Here is a 12,806-nt window from a genome sequence, read left to right on the forward strand (position 1 = left end):
ATGGCAAAAGAAGCTGGAAGGTCCAAACGAAATGACACAGGATTAAGAACTTCAGAAATCTTATATGGCCCAATGAAACGAGGCTTAAACTTAGGAGAGGAAACCTTCATAGGAACATGACGAGATGACAACCAAACCAAATCCCCAACACGAAGTCGGGGACCAACACAGCGCCGGCGGTTAGCGAAACGTTGAGCCTTCTCCTGGGACAATGTCAAATTGTCCACCATATGAGTCCAAATCTGCTGCAACCTGTCCACCACAGTATCCACACCAGGACAGTCCGAAGGCTCAACCTGCCCTGAAGAGAAACAAGGATGGAAACCAGAATTACAGAAAAAAGGAGAAACCAAAGTAGCCGAGCTGGCCCGATTATTAAGGGCGAACTCAGCCAAAGGCAAGAAGGACACCCAATCATCCTGATCAGCAGAAACAAAGCATCTCAGATATGTTTCCAAAGTCTGATTAGTTTGTTCGGTTTGGTCATTAGTCTGAGGATGGAAAGCCGAAGAAAAAGACAAATCAATGCCCATCTTAGCACAAAAGGACAGCCAAAACCTCGAAACAAACTGGGAACCTCTGTCCGAGATGATGTTCTCCGGAATGCCATGCAAACGAACCACATGCTGGAAAAACAATGGCACCAAATCAGAGGAGGAAGGCAATTTAGACAAGGGTACCAAATGGACCATCTTAGAGAAGCGATCACAAACCACCCAAATGACCGACATCCTTTGAGAAACAGGGAGATCAGAAATAAAATCCATGGAAATATGCGTCCAGGGCCTCTTCGGGACCGGCAAGGGCAAAAGCAACCCACTGGCACGAGAACAGCAGGGCTTAGCCCGAGAACAAGTCCCACAGGACTGCACAAAAGAACGCACATCCCGTGACAAAGAAGGCCACCAAAAGGATCTAGCCACCAAATCTCTGGTACCAAAGATTCCAGGATGAGCAGCCAACACCGAACAATGAACCTCAGAGATAACTCTACTAGTCCATCTATCAGGGACAAACAGTTTCTCCGTTGGACAACGGTCAGGTCTATCAGCCTGAATCTTCTGCAGCACGCGCCGCAAATCAGGGGAGATGGCAGACAAAATTACCCACTACCCTACCCTTAAATTAGAATACCCGCCGGCTCCGGAACACCCGGAGCGTCAGGCACAAAACTCCTTGACAGGGCATCAGCCTCCACATTCTTAGATCCCGGAAGGTATGAAACCACAAAATCAAAACGGGAGAAAAAGAGCGACCATCGAGCCTGTCTAGGATTCAACCGTTTGGCAGACTCGAGATAAGTCAAATTCTTGTGATCCGTCAAGACCACCACGCGATGTTTAGCTCCTTCAAGCCAATGTCGCCACTCCTCGAATGCCCACTTCATGGCCAACAACTCTCGATTGCCAACATCATAATTGCGCTCAGCAGGCGAGAATTTTCTAGAAAAGAAGGCACATGGTTTCATCACCGAGCCATCAGAACTTCTCTGCGACAAAACAGCCCCTGCTCCAATCTCAGAAGCATCAACCTCGACCTGAAATGGGAGCGAAACATCTGGTTGGCACAGCACAGGGGCAGAAGAAAAACAACGCTTCAACTCCTGAAAAGCCTCTACAGCCGCAGAGGACCAATTGACCACATCAGCACCTTTCTTGGTCAAATCAGTCAACGGTTTAGCAATACTAGAAAAATTAGCGATGAAGCGACGGTAAAAATTAGCAAAGCCCAGGAACTTCTGCAGGCTCTTCACAGATGTTGACTGAGTCCAATCATAAATGGCCTGAACTTTAACATGGTCCATCTCGATAGTAGAAGGGGAAAAAATGAAACCCAAAAATGAAACCTTCTGAACTCCAAAGAGACACTTTGACCCCTTCACAAACAAGGAATTCGCACGAAGGACCTGGAACACCAATCTGACCTGCTTCACATGAGACTTCCAATCATCCGAAAAGACCAAAATGTCATCCAAATATACAATCATGAATCTATCCAGGTACTCTCGGAAGATGTCAAGCATAAAGGACTGAAACACAGATGGAGCATTAGAAAGCACGAATGGCATAACCAGGTACTCAAAATGGCCCTCGGGCATATTAAATGCTGTTTTCCATTCATCGCCCTGTTTAATTCGCACAAGATTAAACACCCCTCGAAGATCTATCTTGTTGAACCAACTAGCCCCCTTAATCTGAGCAAACAAATCAGACAGCAGCGGCAAAGGATACTGAAATTTGACTGTGATCTTATTAAGAAGGCGGTAATCAATACAAGGTCTTAAAGAGCCATCCTTCTTGGCCACAAAAAAGAACCCTGCTCCCAATGGTGACGACGACGGGCCAATATGACCCTTCTCCAAGGATTCCTTTATATAACTCCGCATAGCAGCGTGCTCTGGCACAGATAAATTAAACAGTCGTCCCTTAGGAAACTTACTACCAGGAATCAAATTAATAGCACAATCGCAATCCCTATGCGGAGGTAGGGCACCGGATTTGGGATCTTCAAATACATCCCGGTAATCTGATAAAAACTCAGGGGCTTCAGAAGGAGTGGAAGGCGAAATTGACAACAATGGAACATCACCATGTACCCCTGACAACCCCAGCCGGACACAGACATAGATTTCCAATCCAACACTGGATTATGGACCTGTAGCCATGGCAACCCCAAAACGACCACATCATGCAGATTATGCAACACCAAAAAGCGAATATCCTCCTGAAGTGCAGGAGCCATGCACATGGTCAATTGAGTCCAGTACTGAGGCTTATTCTTGGCCAAAGGCGTAGCATCAATTCCTCTCAATGGAATAGGATACTGCAAGGGCTCCAAGAAAAAACCACAGCGCCTGGCAAACTCCAAGTCCATCAAATTCAGGGCAGCGCCTGAATCCACAAATGCCATAACAGAATAGGACGACAGAGAGCAAATCAGAGTAACGGACAAAAGAAATTTAGACTGTACCGTACCAATGGTGGCAGACCTAGCGAACCGCTTAGTGCGCATAGGACAATCGGAGATAGCATGAGTGGATTCACCACAGTAAAATCACAGCCCATTCCGACGTCTGTGTTCTTGCCGTTCAGCTCTGGTCAAAGTCCTATCACACTGCATAGGCTCAGGCCTATGCTCAGAGAATACCTCCAAATGGTGCACAGCTTTGCGCTCACGCAAGCGCCGATCGATCTGAATGGCCAAGGACATAGACTCATTCAGACCAGCAGGCGTGGGAAATCCCACCATGACATCCTTAAGGGCTTCAGAAAGACCCTTTCCGAAAATTGCCGCCAGGGCACATTCATTCCACTGAGTAAGCACAGACCACTTTCTAAACTTCTGACAGTACACCTCCGCTTCATCCTGACCCTGGCACAAAGCCAGCAAGATTTTCTCTGCCTGATCCACTGAATTTGGTTCATCATAAAGCAATCCAAGCGCCAGAAAAAACGCATCAACATCACGCAATGCAGGATCTCCTGGCGCAAGGGAAAATGCTCAGTCTTGAGGGTCACCACGCAACAAAGAAATAATGATTTTTACTTGTTGAACGGGGTCACCAGAGGAGCGGGGTTTCAAAGCTAGAAACAGTTTACAATTATTTTTTGAAATTCAGGAACTTAGATCTATCCCCAGAAAATAAATCAGAAATAGGAATTCTGGGCTCTAACATCGGATTCTGAACCACAAAATCTTGAATGTTTTGTACACTTGCAGTGAGATGATCCACACAAGAGGACAGACATTGAATGTCCATATCTACACCTGTGTCCTGAACCACCCAAAGGTTTAGGGGAAAAGAAAGACAAAACACAGTGCAAAGAAAAAAAAATGGTCTCAGAACTTCTCTTATCCCTCTATTGAGATGCATTAATACTTTGGGGCAGCTGTACTGTTATGGACCTGGTGGTTAGGAGCACCCGGCACGACCTGATAGTTAAACTCACACAGGACAAGCTCTGGGATGTGGGAGCTCTGCTGACCGCAACCCCTAATCCTATCACAACAACCAGAAATAGCCGTGGAGCGTTCCTGACACTCCCTAGATGCCTCTTCACAGCCTAAGAGCTAGCTAGCCCTAGAGATAGAAAATAAAGCCTACCTTGCCTCAGAGAAATTCCCCAAAGGAAAAGGCAGCCCCCCACATATATTGACTGTGAGTAAAGATGAAAGTCACAAACGCAGAAATGAAACAGGTTTCAGCAAAGGGAGGCCAGACTTACTAAACAGACAGAGGATAGGAAAGGTATCTTTGCGGTCAGCACAAAAAACTACAAAAGACCACGCAGAGTGTGCAAAAAGACCTCCGTACCGACTAACGGTGCGGAGATGCCACTCTGCATCCCAGAGCTTCCAGCTAGCAAGGCAAAATCATGATATCCAGCTGGACAAGGAAACAATGAACAAATAATAACTAGCAGGAACTTAGCTTCTGCTGGAGTAGACAGGTCACCAGAAAGATCCAAGAGCGAACTGAACCAATGCAGGAACATTGACAGCTGGCATGGAGTAACGATCTGAGTGGAGTCAAATAGAGCAGCCAATCAAAGGATAAACCACGTCACCTGTGTAAGGAACCTCAGAAGCAGCAGCTCCACTCACAGCCACCAGAGGGAGTCCATGGACAGAACTCGCCGCAGTACCATTCATGACCACAGGAGGGAGTTCGACAACAGAATTCACAACAGCGGCATCAGCTGATCCCTAATAGCATACCACAGCCGTGACGCCGCACAGTCTGAAGAAGCCGGAAGGAGGGGAGTGAGAGGCGAGGATATGCACTGCGCATGCCCATCGATCCCAGGGCCGCAGTGGGATTACATTAGATGACACTGCGAGGTGGGATCTCGGGCAGCGTGGACGCACAGGCGCAGCCAGCCTGACACCAAATGATGTCAGAAGACAGGCTGTGCTAAGTGTGCATGGCCAAGGGATAACATTACAGCGCAGGCTCCGGGACAGATTAAAACAATGCTGAGGAGGCGTCGCACGGCACCAAGGGGGTAGGTATGACGGCTGTGCTGCATCACATTACAAAGGAAAGTCCCACCTCCGGAATGGTTTAACGGTGTGAGGGGACACATTACATGAGTGTCTAGTTCAGCGTTTGCAAGGAGCATAATTAAAAGAGCCACCTTTTCCTTTTGCAGCATTAGTGCTGTACAAGATGGCTCTTTCAGCAACAATCGCCTGGGGGGGGGTTAATTGTTCCCTTTCAAGTTGCTCCAGTGCAGGCTTCGGCCTACACTCTGCTCCTCCTGCAGACCCTGGGCTCTAACACCTCCAGTTTTTGCCCTGAAGTGGTAGCTGCACAGAGAAAAACACCAGCCAATGTGTCAGTGGGGTTCAGCAACGCCAGCTGTTCCCCTGCTGTGTAGCCGGCATCGTGTCCTGCAAACGCCACGCAGACACAAAGCTGCCCCCAGTGCAGGCTTCGGCCTACACTCTGCTCCCCCTGCTGACACTTTGCTCCAACACCGCTAGTTGGGGCTCTAGGAAGACAATCTTCAATAGGTCCACATCCTGATTCCAGCACCGTCAGCTGGTTCCGGGTAGTGTCAAGGTCACTTACACGCCTATACATTGTCCCATCGTGTTGCTGTCGGGTTAGCCAACTCCATGGTGCCTCCAGTTTAGGAGCTTCCTATGTGGGCTGCCTTGAATTGGCAATCAAGGCTGGTTCTGTAGTGCCAGTAGGCCAAGCTCCCCCTGTAGGACTGTTGGTGTTCGGTAACTGCGGCAGCCTCGCGGCCTAGCTGTTCTCTCCTCTCCTGTGGACCTTCTGGTCCACATCCTGGTTCCAGCACCGTCAGCTGGTTCCGGGCTGGGCCTTTGGCTTAGGTGCTTCCTTCTGGGTATCCGAGTTCCGCCAACGTCAGGCGGTCCTTGGTACTGCTTTTTAGCACGAGTACCTCCTGCTTAGCAACCGGGTTCTAGCACCGTCAGCTGGTCCTCGGTCATGCCATTGGCTCTTGCATTCTTGCGCAACGCATCCGGGTTCCAGTATCGTCAGCTGGTTCTTGGCAGTGTCTTTGTCATGGGTACTCCCTCTTGCCCAGCCTGGTTCCAGCACCGTCAGCTGGTTCCGGGTAGTGTCAAGGTCACTTAGACTCCAATACGTTGTCCCGTCATGTTGCGGTCGGGTTAGCCAACTCCGTGGTGCCTCCAGTTTAGGAGTTTCCTATGTGGGCTGCGGGAATTGGCAATCAAGGCTGGTTCTGTAGTGCCAGTAGGCCAAGCTCCCCCTGTAGGACTGTTGGTGTTCGGTAACTGCGGCAGCCTCGCGGCCTAGCTGTTCTCTCCTCTCCTGTGGACCTTCTGGTCCACATCCTGGTTCCAGCACCGTCAGCTGGTTCCGGGCTGGGCCTTTGGCTTAGGTGCTTCCTTCTGGGTATCCGAGTTCCGCCAACGTCAGGCGGTCCTTGGTACTGCTTTTTAGCACGAGTACCTCCTGCTTAGCAACCGGGTTCTAGCACCGTCAGCTGGTCCTCGGTCATGCCATTGGCTCTTGCATTCTTGCGCAACGCATCCGGGTTCCAGTATCGTCAGCTGGTTCTTGGCAGTGTCTTTGTCATGGGTACTCCCTCTTGCCCAGCCTGGTTCCAGCACCGTCAGCTGGTTCCGGGTAGTGTCAAGGTCACTTAGACTCCAATACGTTGTCCCGTCATGTTGCGGTCGGGTTAGCCAACTCCGTGGTGCCTCCAGTTTAGGAGTTTCCTATGTGGGCTGCGGGAATTGGCAATCAAGGCTGGTTCTGTAGTGCCAGTAGGCCAAGCTCCCCCTGTAGGACTGTTGGTATTCGGTAACTGCGGCAGCCTCGCGGCCTAGCTGTTCTCTCCTCTCCTGTGGACCTTCTGGTCCACATCCTGGTTCCAGCACCATCAGCTGGCTCCGGGCAGAGCCTTTGGCTTAGGTGCCTCCTTCTGGGTATCTGAGTTCCGCCAACGTCAGGCGGTCCTTGGTACTGCTTTTTAGCACGAGTACCTCCTGCTTAGCAACCGGGTTCTAGCACCGTCAGCTGGTCCTCGGTCATGCCATTGGCTCTTGCATTCTTGCGCAACGCATCCGGGTTCCAGTATCGTCAGCTGGTTCTTGGCAGTGTCTTTGTCATGGGTACTCCCTCTTGCCCAGCCTGGTTCCAGCACCGTCAGCTGGTTCCGGGTAGTGTCAAGGTCACTTAGACTCCAATACGTTGTCCCGTCATGTTGCGGTCGGGTTAGCCAACTCCGTGGTGCCTCCAGTTTAGGAGTTTCCTATGTGGGCTGCGGGAATTGGCAATCAAGGCTGGTTCTGTAGTGCCAGTAGGCCAAGCTCCCCCTGTAGGACTGTTGGTATTCGGTAACTGCGGCAGCCTCGCGGCCTAGCTGTTCTCTCCTCTCCTGTGGACCTTCTGGTCCACATCCTGGTTCCAGCACCATCAGCTGGCTCCGGGCAGAGCCTTTGGCTTAGGTGCCTCCTTCTGGGTATCTGAGTTCCGCCAACGTCAGGCGGTCCTTGGTAGTGCTTTTTAGCACGAGTACCTCTTGCTTAGCAACCGGGTTCCAGCACCGTCAGCTGGTCCTCGGTCGTGTCATTGGCTCTTGCATACTTGGGCAACGCATCCGGGTTCTAGTACCGTCAGCTGGTTCTCGGCAGTGTCTTTGTCACGGGTACTCCCTCTTGCCCAGCCTGGTTCCAGCACCGTCAGCTGGTTCCGGGTAGTGTCAAGGTCACTTACATGCCTATACATTGTCCCGTCGTGTTGCGGTCGGGTTAGCCAACTCCATGGTGCCTCCAGTTTAGGAGCTTCCTATGTGGGCTGCGGGAATTGGCAATCAAGGCTGGTTCTGTAGTGCCAGTAGGCCAAGCTCCCCCTGTAGGACTGTTGGTATTCGGAAACTGTGGCAGCCTCGCGGCCTAGCTGTTCTCTCTTCTCCTGTGGACCTTCTGGTCCACATCCTGGTTCCAGCACCGTCAGCTGGTTCCAGGCAGAGCCTTTGGCTTAGGTGCCTCCTTCTGGGTATCCGAGTTCCGCCAACGTCAGGCGGTCATTGGTACTGCTTTTTAGCACGGGTACCTCCTGCTTAGCAACCGGGTTCCAGCACCGGCAGCTGGTCCTCGGTCGTGCCATTGGCTCTTGCATACTTGGCCAACGCATCCGGGTTCCAGTACCGACAGCTGGTTCTCGGCAGTGTCTTTGTCACGGGTACTCCCTCCTGCCCAGCCTGGTTGCAGCACCGTAAGCTGATTCCGGGTAGTGTCAAGGTCACTTAGACTCCAATATGTTGTCCCATCATGTTGCGGTTGGGTTAGCCAACTCCATGGTGCCTCCAGTTTAGGAGCTTCCTATGTGGGCTGCGGGAATTGGCAATCAAGGCTGGTTCTGTAGTGCCAGTAGGCCAAGCTCCCCCTGTAGGACCGTTGGTGTTCGGTAACTGCGGCAGCCTCGCGGCGTAGCTGTTCTCTCTTCTCATGTGGACCTTCTGGTCCATATCCTGGATCCAGCACCATCAGCTGGTTCCGGGCAGAGCCTTTGGCTTAGGTGCCTCCTTCTGGGTATCCGAGTTCCGCCAATGTCAGGCGGTCCTTGGTAGTGCTTTTTAGCACGGGTACCTCCTGCTTAGTAACCGGGTTCCGGCACCGTCAGCTGGTCCTCGGTCGTGCCATTGGCTCTTGCACACTTGGCCAACGCATCTGGGTTCCAGTACCATCAGCTGGTTCTCGGCAGTGTCTTTTGCTCTTGTGCCTTCTGCTCCCCATCCTGGTTCCAGTACCGTCAGCTGGTTCCGGGCAGAGCCTTTGGCTTAGGTGCCTCCTTCTGGGTATCCGAGTTCCACCAACGTCAGGTGGTCCTTGGTAGTGCTTTCAGGCACGGGTACCTCCTGCTTAGTAACCGGGTTCAGGAACACATGGGCTACTTGCACAGTGAACAAGTCTGTAAGAACATGTTCACACACCACCAAGAAACCTGAAGACACAAAAGAGAATGGTAAAACCAAAAACACTCAGTTTGAAAAAATGTTTGCAGTAATCCGCAAGTGCTAGTAAAAGATGTAAATAACAGGGTATTTGGTTGATACGTTTTTTGCAAAAAATGTATACTAAGCTGCTCTACCAATCTTCACGGTATACCCATATCAGAGCAGTCCTAACTAATGTATGCAATCCCTATCTGATGTATTTAAAAACCTGATCATCTGTATATTACCTGTGTGAACAGGGTTCAGAGAGGAAAAATCCATGTGTGCATACAGGGCAGAACAGCTTTTGTGCAGCTAGCCCAAGAGGAGTGGTGGAACTCCCCAGTCTTGTAGACACAAGAGAACAATCATGGAAACAGGAACACATGGGCTACTTGCACAGTGAACAAGTCTTACAGACTTGTTCACTGTGCAAGTAGCCCATGTGTTCCTGTTTCCATGATTGTTCTCTTGTGTCTACAAGACTGGGGAGTTCCACCACTCCTCTTGGGCTAGCTGCACAAAAGCTGTTCTGCCCTGTATGCACACATGGATTTTTCCTCTCTGAACCCTGTTCACACAGGTAATATACAGTCTTACAGACTTGTTCACTGTGCAAGTAGCCCATGTGTTCCTGTTTCCATGATTGTTCTCTTGTGTCTACAAGACTGGGGAGTTCCACCACTCCTCTTGGGCTAGCTGCACAAAAGCTGTTCTGCCCTGTATGCACACATGGATTTTTCCTCTCTGAACCCTGTTCACACAGGTAATATACAGATGATCAGGTTTTTAAATACATCAGATAGGGATTGCATACATTAGTTAGGACTGCTCTGATATGGGTATACCGTGAAGATTGGTAGAGCAGCTTAGTATACATTTTTTGCAAAAAACGTATCAACCAAATACCCTGTTATTTACATCTTTTACTAGCACTTGCGGATTACTGCAAACATTTTTTCAAACTGAGTGTTTTTGGTTTTACCATTCTCTTTTGTGTCTTTAGTAACCGGGTTCCAGTAACGTCAGCTGGTCCTCGGTAGTTCCATTGGCTCTTGGACCTTCGGCTACCCATCCGGGTTCCAGTACCGTCAGCTGGTTCTCGGCAGTGTCTTTTGCTCTTGTACCTTCTGCTCCCCATCCTGGTTCCAGTACCGTCAGCTGGTTCCGGGCAGAGCCTTTGGCTTAGGTGCCTCCTTCTGGGTATCCGAGTTCCACCAACGTCAGGTGGTCCTTGGTAGTGCTTGCTGGCACGGGTACCTCCTGCTTAGTAACCGGGTTCCAGTAACGTCAGCTGGTCCTCGGTAGTTCCATTGGCTCTTGGACCTTCGGGTAGCCATCCGAGTTCCAGTTCCATCAGCTGGTTCTCGGCATTTTCTCAGCCTTCTTGTACCTTCTGCTACATTTCCAAGTTCAAGACCCTAAAGATGACGACCCGGAAGACCACCCCTAAGATGACGACGACACCAGAGACGACAACCACTGAGATGATGATGACCCTGCAGACGACGACCCTGAAGACCACCCTGATGACGACGACGACGACTCCGGAGACGACGACCCTGGAGACTACGACATGGAAGACCGAGAAGCAGAAGAACAAGAGGCTGCAGAACAAAGAGCAGAAGAACATTAAGCATAACACTTAATATCAGAGCAAAAGATATTATCTAAATTATATGCAGAAGAAGACTAAGCAGTGTATGGGGGTGAGTCTGTTCCTCCTCGTGGTGCCCCTGGATAAAGCCAGATGCTTCAGGCCAAACTGAACGCGGACAAATGTAACTCTTTTGTGACAGGCAGAATGGAAGGTGTAATCTTCAAACTTTTATAGATAACAACTACGGGAATGCCTGTCACAAATAAGAATATGATGAAGAAGTAGAATATGAATAATAATAATAGTTGAATAAAAAGAATATGAAGAATGTAACAAAAAAAAATAGGTAGAAGATGAAGAAGAAGATGAATAAGGTGAAGAAGAAGTTGATGTCAAAGATGCTGATGATGATGAAGAAGAAAGTGTGGGAAAAGTAAAAAAAAAAAGGTGAAGGGCGTGGAAGTAGTGAAACATCAATATCTGCCAAAATAAAAAATATCTTAACATAGTCAATATCTTTGTAACTCCGAACGTCTTAAATAAAAATAAAATTCCTGCTATTCTATTTGATTGGGCTAAACCTCTATGCCTTTAATGTCTCCGCCACCTCCCCCAATACATCCTACATTATTCTTAGTTGTTTTCCTTCATGTTAGAATGAACCTACAAGGAAAGAAAGGGTTTATTTTAATTCCGATATTTTGGTCCCATTGACTTGCATTGGTATCGGGTATCGGTATCGGCGATATCCGATATTTTTTGAATATCGGCCGATCCAATCTGATACCGATACTTTCCGATATCGGAAGGTATCGCTCAACACTAGTGTAGACACATGCACATTTGTAGCCTACTGGATGTCATTTTGCAGGGCTCTGGCAGTGATCCTCCTGTTCCTACTTGCACAAAGTCTGAGGTAGCGGTCCTGCTGCTGGATTGTTGCCCTCCTACGGCCCCCTCCACATCTCCTGATGTACTGGCCTGTCTCCTTGTAGTGCCTCCAGCCTCTGTACACTACGCTGACAGACACAGCAAACCTTCTTGCCACAGCTCGCACTAATGTGCCATCCTGGATGAGCTGCACTACCTGAGCCACTTGTGTGGTTTGTAGAGTCCATCTTATGCTACCACAAGTGTGAAAGCACAACAAACATTCAAAAGTGACCAAAACATCAGCCAGAAAGCATTGGTACTGAGATGTGGTCTGTCGTCCCCACCTGCAGAACCACTCATTTATTGAGTGTGTCTTGATAATTGCCAATGATCTCCATCTGTTGTCTATTCCATTTGCACAACAGCATGTGAAATTGATTGTCAAACAGTGTTGCTTCCTAAGTGGACAGTTTAATTTCACAGAAGCTAGATTTACTTGGAGTTATATTCCGTTGCTTAAGTTTTCCCTTAATTTTTTTGAGCAGTGTGTGTGTGTATGTATATATATATATATATATATATATATATATATATATATATATATATATATATATATATATATATACAGGGAGAGACAGAGAGAAAGAAAATGGAACAGCATCAAGGTATTACCTCAGGTGATATGCAGAGTTTTCCCAACCAATAATCCAGTTGTTTTCAACTATAAAATAAAGGAAAAAAAAGGAAAACGGCAAAAAAATGAAAAATGTGGACTTTATTGCCAAATGGCATGGCAACGTTTCGGATGTAGTATCTTTTCTCACACCTTTCATTTTTTTGTGCTGTTTATATATATATATATATATATATATATATATATATATATATATATATATATATATATATATACACAGTACAGACCAAAAATTTGGACACACCTTCTCATTTAAAGATTTTTCTGTATTTTCATGACTATGAAAATTGTACATTCACACAGAAGGCATCAAAACTATGAATTAACACATGTGGACTTATATACTTAACAAATAAGTGTGAAACAACTGAAAATATGTCTTATATTCTAGGTTCTTCAAAGTAGCCACCTTTTGCTTTGATGACTGCTTTGAACACTCTTGGCATTCTCTTGATGAGCTTCAAGAGGTAGTCACCGGGAATGGTCTTCCAACAATCTTGAAGGAGTTCCCAAAGATGCTTAGCACTTGTTGGCCATTTTGCCTTCACTCTGCGGTCCAGCTCACCCCAAACCATATCGACTGGGTTCAGGAATGGTGACTGTGGAGGCCTGGTCATCTGACGTAGCACCCCATCACTCTCCTTCTTGGTGAAATAGCCCTTACACAGCCTGGAGGTGTGTTTGGGGCCCATATCCT

The sequence above is a fragment of the Ranitomeya imitator genome, chromosome 1 (genome assembly GCF_032444005.1).
Source record: "Ranitomeya imitator isolate aRanImi1 chromosome 1, aRanImi1.pri, whole genome shotgun sequence".
Lineage (NCBI taxonomy): Eukaryota > Metazoa > Chordata > Amphibia > Anura > Dendrobatidae > Ranitomeya > Ranitomeya imitator.